Genomic DNA, 12,900 nt, shown 5'->3' with positions numbered 1-12,900 from the left:
GAGAAACCCCGGCAAACAAAGGGCGTGCCCCGAACGACTTCCTCATCAAGCACACCAACACCCCCCAGACAGGCATAGTTCCAACGTAACAACGTTCCATCGCTCCAACGCTCCATCGCTCCACGTTCGGTGCGGTTCGTTGGCAAATCTGAAAGTGTAATAAATTTTAAACAATGCGGAAAATTTACGGTGATTTTCGCTGACATGCCCACTTCTGAGCTTTTCGGGCAGAGGCAGCAGCAAATGAGGCGAGGGTATATATATATATATATATATATATATATAGTATAGCAGTGGATCAGTATAGGGCTCAAGTGCTGGTAGCATGTCTCGAAAGTCGAGTCGCGTCGAGTTGCTGGCGGTATATCAAAGAGCTTTTGTTAACCGCCCCCTCGAGTGGAGTGGAGGATAAATGTGTAGACGAAGACGACGTCACAAACTGTTGAAAGCGCAAAGTGAAAGATATATGACTTCAAGTAGGTGTAATCACCACTCACACTGGCGAACCGCCACACACACTTGGGATAGGTGAAAAATCCTAAATGACAGGCAAACACGCTTTTGGGAATACCTTGATACCCTTTCCAAAACTGGTCATAGATAAACATATTTTAAATCTTTTTAAAATTAGTATATACGATACTTAATAATTTCACATAGGCAAACCGATTATTTGAATGTATTTATGTTATGCAGTTTTGTATGCCTTGGTTAAGTAAATTATTTGGATATAATAATAACACAATTTAAAGGGTTTACCAATATTATTATTATAAAAGACAACGCAATATAAAGAATTTTGTTTTTAAGATAAAAAGCGATTAATGTATATATATTATTTGTTTAAACTAAACAAAACAAATTAATACACGCACGTTTCTAGTTACTTAAACAAGACCCTTTCTTAGAGTATGAAAATTGCACTAAGTGTTTTTTTTTCGTAAGAGGAAACTCGTTGACTGCTTCAGGCTGAGAAATTACTTGGGCCATGGGTTTTCGTTGTCTCTCGGCGAGAATTCCTCCACCCAATGCATAAATTCTACAGTTTTCTTCAACCAAAAGGGTTTACCTTCGCTGCTCTTGGCCCAGCTCTTTTGGGCTTCCCTTTTCCCAGCCGTTTCTAGGTCTTGCCATTATTATTTTTGGCTCTGTGCTTGGGCCTGTGTTAGAGTATGCGTGAAATGCGATTTATTGTTTTCGTTAAAAAGATTTATTATGGTCTATGCATGAACCCGAAACCAGCTTAGCAGTACCCCTCCCCTAGCCCCTCATCAGAGTTCTCCTTGGCTTTATTTGAAAAGTTTGCAAAAATTTTAGCCACTCTGTGAAGTGGGTAAAGACTAGCAGATAACAAAGGGTTTGTACTAAATGTACTAAATTTGCGTTGACCAACAGGATTGGCTAGGTAATTGACCACAAATGGAATTATGGTATGTTAAAATGTTGTTACTTAATTAAACGACAAATTGATTTATGTTTGAAAATAAAAGGACTAGTATGTTTATATAATATATTAGGTTTTGAAGCCTATAAATAATGTTAATACAAAATACTCTAAAAAATATGATTATACAAATGAAAGAAGTGACAAAATGTCTCTGTGAAAACATTGTTTTTCGGGACAAAGGAAATATGAAAAGATGTCCGTACATAAAGATGAAAGACGGCCACCCATCGAATAATAGAACTGTTTCAGAAATTCAAACCACTTAAAGTCCGCCAAGTGCCATCAATATTCAGGGCATCAATAACAATTTCCATTCCACCCCCTGGCAGTCACGCCCCCTCGATTGAAAACTGTTGAGCCCCCCTTCCACTGCCACTGACCTCCAAAGAAGAGATGCCGCACCGCTGACTCCAGAATCCAGGGGTTGGGCATCGAATCATGGAGTTTGGAGTTTGCAGTCCGGAGTCAGCGGGTACAAATTGCAATCGCAAGACATTCGTACACTTGCCACACCGCCCGCTCCATCTGGTTACATGTCCCTTCTTCTCAGCTGGCGCTCAGCCGCACGGACGTCAGAGCATATTATTGTAAATTGAACTCAATTACTAGTGACAGCAGACAAATTGAAGTGGAAATTGAGATCTTCTTTTGGGCGAAGAAGACGGTGATGGCAATGCGAATCGCTGAACGACGAAAAGCTTATGAAAGAATGAAAAAAACAAGAAAACTTTATAAGAACAAGAAATATTTGTTCGAGGGAAAAACTCAACCATATACAAAGTACTTATAACAAACCATAAACAGTAAAAATATCGAAGTCGAATATGCAATGCCTCATATAAGAGGATAGACATTGAGTTCTAAAGAAAGTACATCAAGTCTAAAGCAAGTAAATATATAAGCTTATGACTTTATACGTCAAAAATATTTATATATTACTTAGAAGGTACACTGCTAAAAAAACCGTAGTAAATCCAAATATTTTGTGCTTAATGTAAACATCTTAAACCATATTTTACTAAAATAACATATATTTAAACAAATAGGGTATAATTTAAATTTAATATTTGTTTGTATTGTTTTAAATATTTTTAATAAATTTTTTTTTAACTGTACCTTGAATTAGGGGTACAAAAAAAGTCAAATTTAATTATTTTAAGCCGATTTCTTCTGAAATTACGCTACCCCAATATAGAGTGCTTAAAGGAAAAAATCTGAAGAAACTAATTCACTTAAAAACACTTTGGTTTTGATGGGCCCCCAGAATGTGTGCCCCCTGCCCTTAAATATCCACCCCAGAATTGTGTGTCTGGCAGTCTGTGAAATGTCATTTGTCAAATGCACTTTGTGTCACTGTCTGTCGCAGTTCCCATCATGATTTCTCAGCCCCGTGCTTGATGTCCAAGTGTCACAGACATGCGGGTGAATTTGTCTTGATTTTATGAAAGCGAATGAAGGCAGAGGATCGGGTATGAGTCAATTAGTCTGACGGCCTGGCCATGCATAAATTTTATTATTAAATAGAACTTTTCGCAAGGTACCGGGACTGTACTCGGACATCCAAGAGTTATTTTGCTAATCGCGCGTGCTGCGTTTATTGTGTCTTTGCTTTATGGTCCATTCAATTTGGCACAAGCTTGCAGTTTCACAGGCTGTGGCTAAACACAATTGCAGGCAACATAGTTGCACATGTGCACTGGGGAAACAAAATGAATAAATATTTCAAACATAATTTTATATGCACTTAACATACTTTTAGTTTTGACAGCTTTTTTACAGTGCACGGGGCTGTTGCAGGGAATGCTTCGTTGAGAATTAAGTGCCGTGTTGGCTCATATTTTATAGCCAAAACAAACGCTTGCAATGGGGTTAATGTGGGGGGCGCGTGTAGATCACTATAGGAGCCAGCTGAAATTTATAAAAATACATATTCAGAAAAAGCCATTAAATCAAATTAACATGAAATAATACTCTGGAAGTAAGTGTACTAAATATAAACATTTAATGAGAATTTATGGCGACAGTAAAAACATAAGTGGGGAGGAAGTTGCTAACATTAAAACTAGTGAATAAGTCAATGGAAGGTTAAAAGGAGCGGGAAATTAAGGGAACTGATGAAACATATAAGGTTAGGAGGTATTCATTGATTGACATTTACATCGATAGTTTTCTATGACTGTTATATTTTTTTCCCATTTCTTAAAATGTGCAGCCGATAAAAATGTATATTAATAGATATTTGTGGTGCACGTGGATGTCATATCCTTCCTCGACTGCCATTGTACAACACAGTGGGGACCCATTTTGCTTTCGGTCATATAACACAGCGGCGATGGCAGCGGGGGCAACAACGTGGCTCCCAAACAAATCGAAGCAATTTACGAAAATGTAGAAAATGTCATTGGGCTGTCAGAATGCATCGTTGTTGTTGACATGTGACCATCCTTATGTGCACCGAAATACGCCCCCCCCCTGAAATATGGTAGAAATTGTTATAAAAATCCACAGCGGCGGCAGCAACAAAACCAACGAGAACATTGCAACGTATAACAAATTGCACAGCAGCAGCAGCAGCAACAGCAACAACTCTGCTGTTTCTGACAGTGAAAGCATTGTTGGCTGACAGCTCGAAAGGGCTCGAATTGTGGGGGTGGATGTGGATAGATAGTGCCACAGAACTCGACAGACAGGGACGAAGAAATGGGGATACTAACGTAACGTTACTCTGCAACGTAACACTAGGGGCAGCTTGGGTGGTGCTGCTGTTGGCCGTTAAATTAATGGCCAGTGGAAGTGGCAGCTGAGCAAAGAGAAATGCAACACGAAATGTGTGATATGCACATGTGCTGGCTTTCGTACACCGAAGAAACGACGACATTTGGGACGAATACCTACTAGTAATTCGTATTTTGTAAATAATATTTGGAATGCTCTTTGCAAACAGGGCTATCTGGCGTGCTTTGGAGATATTTTTATTTACCATTCGGTTTTTTCTTAAAACCCATTTTCAAAGCTCAACTATTCAATAACTTTTCTTCCACGCATTCGATTTCAAAGTTGTATATCTTCAAAGTCTTGTGGATTAAGCCTCTACTAATTTGCACTTAAATTTTTTTTTGAAAGCTTGGGTTAATATTTTTACGACATAACTTCTTAATTAAATTCCGAAAACTATCATTGTAAAAAAGGCACGAAAAACCTGCAGTTTTAATTCCATAACTTTTTTTGCTAGCGTCCGATTTCAAAATGGCATATCTTTAAAGTATTGGGGCGTCAGTCTCTAAAACCCTGCGTTTAAAAATAGGTTTGTAATTTCGGGTCGATTTTTTGTCATTTTTATGATGTAACCCTTGTCTAAATCTCCGAAAAAATCGTCTTTGCAGAAAAGTGACAAAAAACCTGCTTTTTTAAATCCATAACTTTTCTTCCACGCATTCGATTTCAAAGATGAATATCTTCAAAGTCTTGTGGCTTAAGCCTCTAAAAATTTGCATTTAAATTTTGTTTTGAAAACTTAAGTTGTTTTTTTTACGACATAACTTCTTAATTAAATTCCGAAAAACATCATTGTAAAAAAGGCACCAAAAACCTACAGTTTTAATTCCATAACTTTTCTTGCAAACATCCGATTTCAAAATGGCATATCTTTAAAGTATTGGGGCGTCAGTCTCTAAAACTCTGCGTTTAAAAATTGGTTTGTAATTTCGGGTCGATTTTTTGTCATTTTTATGATGTAACCCTTGTCTAAATCTCCGAAAAAATCGTCTCTGCAGAAAAGTGACCAAAAACCTGCAGTTTTAAATCCATAACTTTTCTTCCACGCATTCGATTTCAAAGTTGTATATCTTTAAAGTCTTGTGGCTAAAGCCTTTAAGAATTTGCATTTTTAAATTTTTTTGGTTCAAATAAACAATATTAAAATTGAGTATGAAATATTTAGATAGTTTTATTACTGCAGTGCACTGGAGTCTTAATTATTTAATTATAAATGGGATTATAATATCTAGATTTATTGCTAGGGCTCATTATATAAGCTTGCAGTAACCGCAATGGTTTCAAATGATATGGATTTATTCGATATTTTCGCAGGACCTGGCAGTCGTTTGGGCTTCGCAGCTGTTTCGCTGTTGTCTCATTTAAAATGTGAGTAGCTCTCAACATTTAACTGACAATGAGTTGTTGGCTGTTTCGTGCTGCGTTGCACCGCTGGCAGCCAAGTGACAGATAGCGAATCCCAGGCAGGCTGGCAGGAAGCGACTGAGACAGGGACCACGATGACAATAGGCCGGAGAAAGGAGACTCCGGCGGCAGGAGGACAGGAGTAAGACGAGTAGCGCGGGGCAATGGCAATCAGACGACGCCGAAGGAGACCGGGAATGAAAAGATTGAGGGGAAGATTCCTTGCCTCCTTTTGTTGGCCTTTTTTCCGCGCCTCCACTAAGGCTTGATCGTAATTGTGAGTGACAACGGCTTGATGCCTGATTATGATAAATGAATTGTTAAATTGAATTAGGTGTTGCCGCGCTGCTGTCACTCAAAAACCATCGTCATATTTCCCTCTATTCCCCCCCCACATCTTTTTTTTATTGTACCCTGTAATCAGGACTATCAGGGGTATATCGTACATAAGTTGAAGAGGGGTAAGGTTTATTACAAATCTTAAATAAAGTTTTCTTGGAAAACCGAAATAGTCTTTACTGAAAGTTTTTTCTTAAAATTATCCTTGTAGAGCAAAACAATGTATTTTATTGATTAAAAAGAAGATTTTAAGAACACCAAATTAAAAATCAATATATCTCTTCCAGTTTTTCTTCATTGTGTAAAAATGCATTAACAATTAACATTATTCTTCCATATTACGACTTTAAAGTTTACTTATGTGGTATAAATTAGTCGAAATGTGCTTCGTTCTTAGTCTTCGTTGGTTGGCCTTCTTTTGGTTTTCTCTTCGCAACTCCTGCCACCACTTCACAATGAAATTGCATGAAATTTGATATTTTTCAACGCTTGTCAACGGAGCCAGGGACACAAAGGGTTGGGTATGGTTTGGGTTGGGCTTGTCAGATGATGGACATCCTGCCTGGAAGGGTTGTTTGGCAGGAAAGGTTGGAAATCTGGCGACAATTGTTGTCTGTCGCGGTGCGGTGTGCACGGAAAATTAGCTCAGGTTACCTTAATTACGGGCTCTTGATGCCAGCGTATCCTGAGAGGTTTGTTTGTTTGCGTTCATGAATAGTTGAGCTCTGGTTGCTAATAGGCTCTTAGATGGATGTTTGAGTTCACAGAAGTTAATAGACGGCTGTCATTGGTACTCGTCTTTCACGTTTTGTATAAACGCTGTATTCTGGGAAATGAAATTGTATATATTTGTGTCCACTGAAGTCGTTAAATGCTATTAAACAAGCTCAGAACTTTGTTATATATGCTCTATTATATTCTAGTTAACTGCATTTTACGATCAGTTTGTCAAAAGGATTTTAGTTGCCTTATCAAACTTGAAACATTGCTAATGAACTTATCTCTAGTTTATATATAGAACAACATCAAGTTGTCCTTTGATCGTATATTATTGTTTGGGAATTCCGGCCAGAGATTTTATGAAGCATCGGTGGTTCAGTGGTAGAATGCTCGCCTGCCACGCGGGCGGCCCGGGTTCGATTCCCGGCCGATGCAAAACCATTTTTTTTTTTAATATTATTTGTATTATTTTAGTTTCTTTTTTTAATATTTTGCTTGATTTTGCTTGGACATTTACAAAAGCAGCGAATCAGAAACTGGTTTTGCTCCTGCAATTGTTGCAGGCTCCATTGCAAATCCGGTTTTCTAACAACCGGTGGCTCTTCTGCAGATTTGTTCGCCAATTTTTTTTACGAAAAGGAAAACTAGCGCTTGGAAAATTGATAGTTTTCCACAAGCATCGGTGGTTCAGTGGTAGAATGCTCGCCTGCCACGCGGGCGGCCCGGGTTCGATTCCCGGCCGATGCAAATAATATTTTTTAATAATATTTATTTCTTATTTTTAATTTTACAAAAAAATTATACAATTATGATCCTTTTAGTGTAACATTTGAGTTTGTTCAGCATCAACGCAATCTATTGTTTCATTAACTGTTTTAAGTGGACATTGTCCCCAAAGAAATTGTACAAACAGCAAGAAAGTCGTCTATTAAGCATGATATTTCGACAACAGAAACACTGAAATAAATTATTTTCGCCGTCCATTTTCGCAGGCTAATCAAACAATCACACCTACGCGAATGTCGTACATTTTCATGCCAAATGACAGTTGCTGACCAGCACTCGGCTCCCTCATTAGTGTGGCCCATTCAGTCACTCATCACTCACTCGAGCGCCGTGTTTTTGGGTGGGTAATATATCACAGGGCTGCCGGAAAAGGGAAAAGCTGAGGCAGAAAAATGAACGTACTTGTTGAAAATCACACCTAGCAGTACCACCACCGCCCCCGGAAATTTCTGGAGGGGATTGCTGGGAGGTGTCACGGCAGAACAGCTACCAGCGACAATGACAACGGTTCCACATTGTTGTCACATGTCATCCGACGCTGAAAGAGATGAAACCATGCGGCGGGGCAGCGGAGGGATGAGCGTGAAATGCGAGTCCTTCGGCATGTAGCACAAAATGAAATGGGCGAAAAATGATGAATGACAAAATTATACAGCGAATGCGCGTCAGGCTGACATGTGACCACTAATGAGGATCAACTGGAGTCGGGTCTGGAGGATGGGACCCGGATGGGTTCGCATTTCTGGCACTTTTTTGTTTTGAACCACTTGAAAGTCAAATTTTGGCATTGAATTTCGAAGGGAAGAGCAAACATCCTTTTTGTATCGAGTTTCACTTGGCGGCACATCTCTCGGTAAGCAGTTCCCATAGCACGGACCAAAGAAATGAGTTTATGTGAATTTATGGAATTTATGCCTATCATCAGGAATTATAAAAAACTACTTTGGAGAGCATATTCGCTTATCTTAACGATGCATGAGGCGACGAAGACACGTCATGGCCTCGAAAAGTGCACGGTGCCAAAATGGCCAGGAAGTCGGGCATAAGCAGCCAAAGTCGTTTGCTAAAACGAGCATATCATACTGAGGTCCAGGACGCGCAGTGGTGGCAACCAGAGTACGACTACCATTAAATAATAAAATGCAAAGTCAGCAGGAAATTTGCACTGGGGTAGTTTCGTCCACTTTTCAGCTGAGCACACAAGAAAAACGGCTGAAAAATGCAATTTGGTTGGAGTTTTAAAGTCATGATGAGGCGACTGGGTTCTGAAGGTAATTGAATTTCAAGAGTCAGACTTGGGGTTGCTCACAAATCAGGAAATCATTAAGAATAAATTCATAAAAGGGCCATAAAGTCAAATAAGGGGTAATTTATTGTGCCATTTTGCAAAGGAAATGCGGAAAAGTACCGCTGAAAACATTAAAAAATAATTCGTATATTAAAAATGAATTTAATTCTGTTAAGCAAGCCTATCCATGACCTCCATATATCATAGCCGTTCTGAATTTATGACGGAAATCGAATAATCCGTAAATCACATTTGTCACAGTTACTTCTAAAAATAAACCAAACAAAATCGTTGAAATGATCACTTCAATTTAGGTATCATTGTTAAAAGTGATCCCAAATTTGGTGGGCAAAACTTTCCAAAACCATATCCGATAAACCACTTTATTGATGGGGACGCCCACGCAAGTGTTTCACCGGCCGATCGACACCACCCAAGGCAATAAAATGTGCCCCACTGTGCGACAACATTTCAACCTCCAAGTCCGGCGCCCGTCATCAAATGTCGCGATCTGCGAGCCACGATCAACACAGAAGGAGCAAAAAAAAAGAAAAATTAAATAAAATAAAAAAAATGCTGCTGTGCGTTCAAGGCGATGCTGAAAGTGGTGCGGTGTGTTGGCTGTGAGTGCCTAAGTAGTAGTTGTCATTTGAGTGACTTTAATGGTCTGTTGAGACATAATCGCTGCCATTTTAAATGGAATTTTATTGCCACTTCACGAAATTTTTATTGCCGAACCAGCAAGCCAAGCCCGACCGTCCACTTCCACATCCACATCTACACCAAAATAAAAACAAAATACGTATTTAAAAAAATAATGCTGCATGCTGCGGTGACGATGACGTGGTGCTGATGCTGGTGCGGAGACTCTGGCGGTGGTGCCGCCGCAATGGCAACCAAATTGTTGCATTTAAAAGCAAATTGATGGCCGCAGTATTAAAGGAGGCCACACCATGGACAGTTGGCGAGTTGAGTTGCTGAAATTCAAGTTCCCCGCGCTCCGATTACGCATTAAGCAAAGGCTAGCCAAGTCCAACGCACTGAAAAAAATTACAGCAGTCAATTTATCATACATCAACAAACTCGAAACCTTGAACTTTGCTGTTACTTAAATAATTAACTAGTAAAGAAAATATTTACACTGGAAATGGTGTCTTTTAAATTTCATAAAAGGAATTTAAAATTAAAATAAAGATAACTTCTAAAAATATTGCTAAATATTTGTCTGATAATAGTAACGGGTTCATATTACTCATTGCCTGGAGTGAGATACACTTTTTCTTTAACATAGACATTGACAAAACTTATCTATTAAAAGAACTTAAATGACTAAGATAAATCATCTCAAGATGAAAATATTTACAAGATTTAATAAGATGTGATTCAAACTAACCTTGAGAACGCTACTGTTGAATTCTACCGAGAAATTATTTTAAACAGGATGTCTCGTTTCAATCATCTCCTTCGATCGTCGTTTTCAGTGCATCGCAGATCGCGGCAATGCCTAAACAACGACGTGTTGGTATAATTTTGTAGACTAGTTTATTGGACACATTAAATATGGCCCGATAATTAAGTCATAAATTAGATTGCAACCGCGACGACGACGTGAACGACATGGACGACATGGACGAGTGTCACCATATCGGGTTACGTGGCATCCACAGCAGGCGGCCTGCCACGGATCGAAGGCAGGGGAATGCGTCTCATTTAAAATTGATGCCTAATCGAATTTCTTTATCGCGTGTGTATGTCTTGTCTCCGGCAACGGAGGCCTGTGTCTCTGTATCTCCGAGTCCCCATCCCCCTCCTCATCCCCGAATGTCTGGGGCAGATAATTTATGGATTTGCATATTGCGACACTAAATGTTTTAAGGTCTCTGCCGGCGGAGGCCTCGCCCGGAGGCTTGGCGACGATCGTGTCAGGAAGCTAATGTTTAATGAATTCAATTTCTTTATGCGCTACTTGGACGATTTGAAAATGGCCGTCTGTTTCTGTGGGGAAAGCGAAATGAAAAATTTGTATTTGTCGTCTGTCTTTGAATGTGGCAGTGGATAAGGAAAGGCTGCATTTTAGTTGGGTGTGCTTTTTAGATGAAAATAACAAAAAAAAAGAGTTTTTCTACAATGTACAATTTATAAAATATAATTATATATTAATATAATGATTTAAAAAAATAAATTATTAAAATTATATTTAAATGTTTTGTATTTTATTAACCTTGAATGAAAAGTGGTTTTATTTAATATCAAAAAGTTAAAATATTAATTAATTAATTAATTAATTTAATTTACTTTACAGTTAATTTACTTTGAGATGCTGTAACAAATTTTTAAATTTATTTACACGGCCCACATTTAAACGCCTTGATAAATAATTGAAATTTCAGTTTGTTATTGATTGGAAATAAATTGGTGTAAGTTGACATACAATGAATACACGACAAAAACAATTTTTTAATATAAACAAATTGAACTACAATTGCAATTGAGACGGGTTCCAAATTCAATTTGAAGGAATATGTTCGATTTTAATAACAAATATTTATTGAGACTAGATTGCGCACAGAGAACACGAGCGTAAGAGAAATCCAATTATCCCTTTGACTTATTTGAGCATCTTTCGTGTAAGTTGCATATCATATGGCAACTTAACAGCTGCTGCTTGACCACATGATTCTTAAGAAGGCCAATCGCAATTGGCAGCTTTTCTGTGGCTCTGTCTGCCGGCCAACACATGCCAAAACAAACAAGATCGTAGGACCATCACTTTTGGCCAGGCTGTCAGGTAATGGAGACGTTGGTCAAGCATCTTGTGGACCGAGTGTGAAAGCCACAACCTTCGGATCCATTGCCTTGCCTCCTGGGCTTGGAAAAATAAAACGCCAGACTCACTCGTAATTGAATATCAATTCAGGCCAACGCCCAAATGTTGAGGGGCCTGTCATCGAAGGGAGCGGTTGGTAGGTTTGTAGTCAAGATGAAACGAGGACTGGGTAGGCATGTAAATTCGAAATGCAAACAGCGCATCCTTGCCATTCAATCACTCACCCAGACGACAGCAGCAGCTCCCTTGATGGATGACAATCAATCTCAAGTGTCAGGCAAATATCAGTTTGTTTTCATTGAAGCGCACCACGGAATCGTGCAACGTGGTTCCCTTCTCTTGCCCCATCTGCCACTGCCCCTTTCCTTTTCCACTCGAGTGCGAGTGAGTGACAACAGTCGAAATGAGTGAATGAGTGAATGATTGAATGGCTGATGGATCGATGATCCGACTGACTGACTGACTGGCTGACTGACGGATAAACGGAGAATTGTCCGTCTTCTTCCTGTGACCAGAATGGCAAAAACTAAACAAGCCTGACCGCAAGCGTAGAGATCGAGGGTAATTGGGACACCCGAAAAAGCTTTTTCGCCTTTTTATAAAAAACAGAATTGGAAGGATTTTTGGTTTGGGTATTCTCATAATAAATATTATTAATGATTAACAAGATTTTAGGTGTTCTTTGAGGGCAAGAAACCCATTATATATTGACTTTGATTTAAATGGAATATTTTGAAAGTTTAGAATATTGGTAGTACTTTATTATATGTTAATAGAACCCATACATTTTATTTTATTCAAAAATAATATTTTCATAACTTATTAAATGTTAGCCACCCCAAACTTGTTTTAACTTATTTAACCTAATTGTTTGTTAATAGAGCCCAAAGGTTGCTAACCAAACATTTTAGAATTTTGTTTCTAACCGAATGAATATATTTCTTTTAGCTGGAAACTTGTTCCAGTGAAATAGAGAAAAGCTGAGCACAAAGGGTCGCTCGTAGTGATATGCTACCTTCATCACTTCATTGCAGACGTCCCATCTCATTGAAATTTGATAAACAAAAGGCACAGACCGCATCATCATCGTCATGAATGATGATCGTCTTTGCTCCAGCATCAGCGGTAACCTCAACCTCAACGGCAGCCGAGTGATGCCCGTTGACAAGTCACGCCAAGAGTGTCGAGTTAGCGAACAGCTGCCACCGCTCGACTCGACCAACATTCGACCACCCCACACCACCCCCCTTCCGCCCTGGATCTCCAGATCCCATCGCCCCCCTTGTCGACGCCCCACTCATTCTGCAGTGCCAT

At 39.0% G+C, this 12,900-nt stretch overlaps 2 non-coding genes across 2 annotated transcripts; both read left to right on the top strand.

Annotated features, from left to right (window-relative positions):
• The first annotated feature begins 7,049 nt into the window (after positions 1–7,049).
• On the top strand, positions 7,050–7,120 carry Trnag-gcc. Its single transcript has one exon. It is a non-coding gene; the product is annotated as a tRNA-Gly (tRNA).
• A 241-nt stretch (positions 7,121–7,361) lies between these two features.
• Trnag-gcc lies at positions 7,362–7,432 on the top strand. Its single transcript has one exon. It is a non-coding gene; the product is annotated as a tRNA-Gly (tRNA).
• Positions 7,433–12,900: the final 5,468 nt, after the last annotated feature.

The sequence above is a fragment of the Drosophila elegans genome, unplaced genomic scaffold (genome assembly GCF_018152505.1).
Source record: "Drosophila elegans isolate 14027-0461.03 unplaced genomic scaffold, ASM1815250v1 contig_814, whole genome shotgun sequence".
Lineage (NCBI taxonomy): Eukaryota > Metazoa > Arthropoda > Insecta > Diptera > Drosophilidae > Drosophila > Drosophila elegans.
This window is presented reverse-complemented; position numbering and strand designations above follow the sequence as displayed.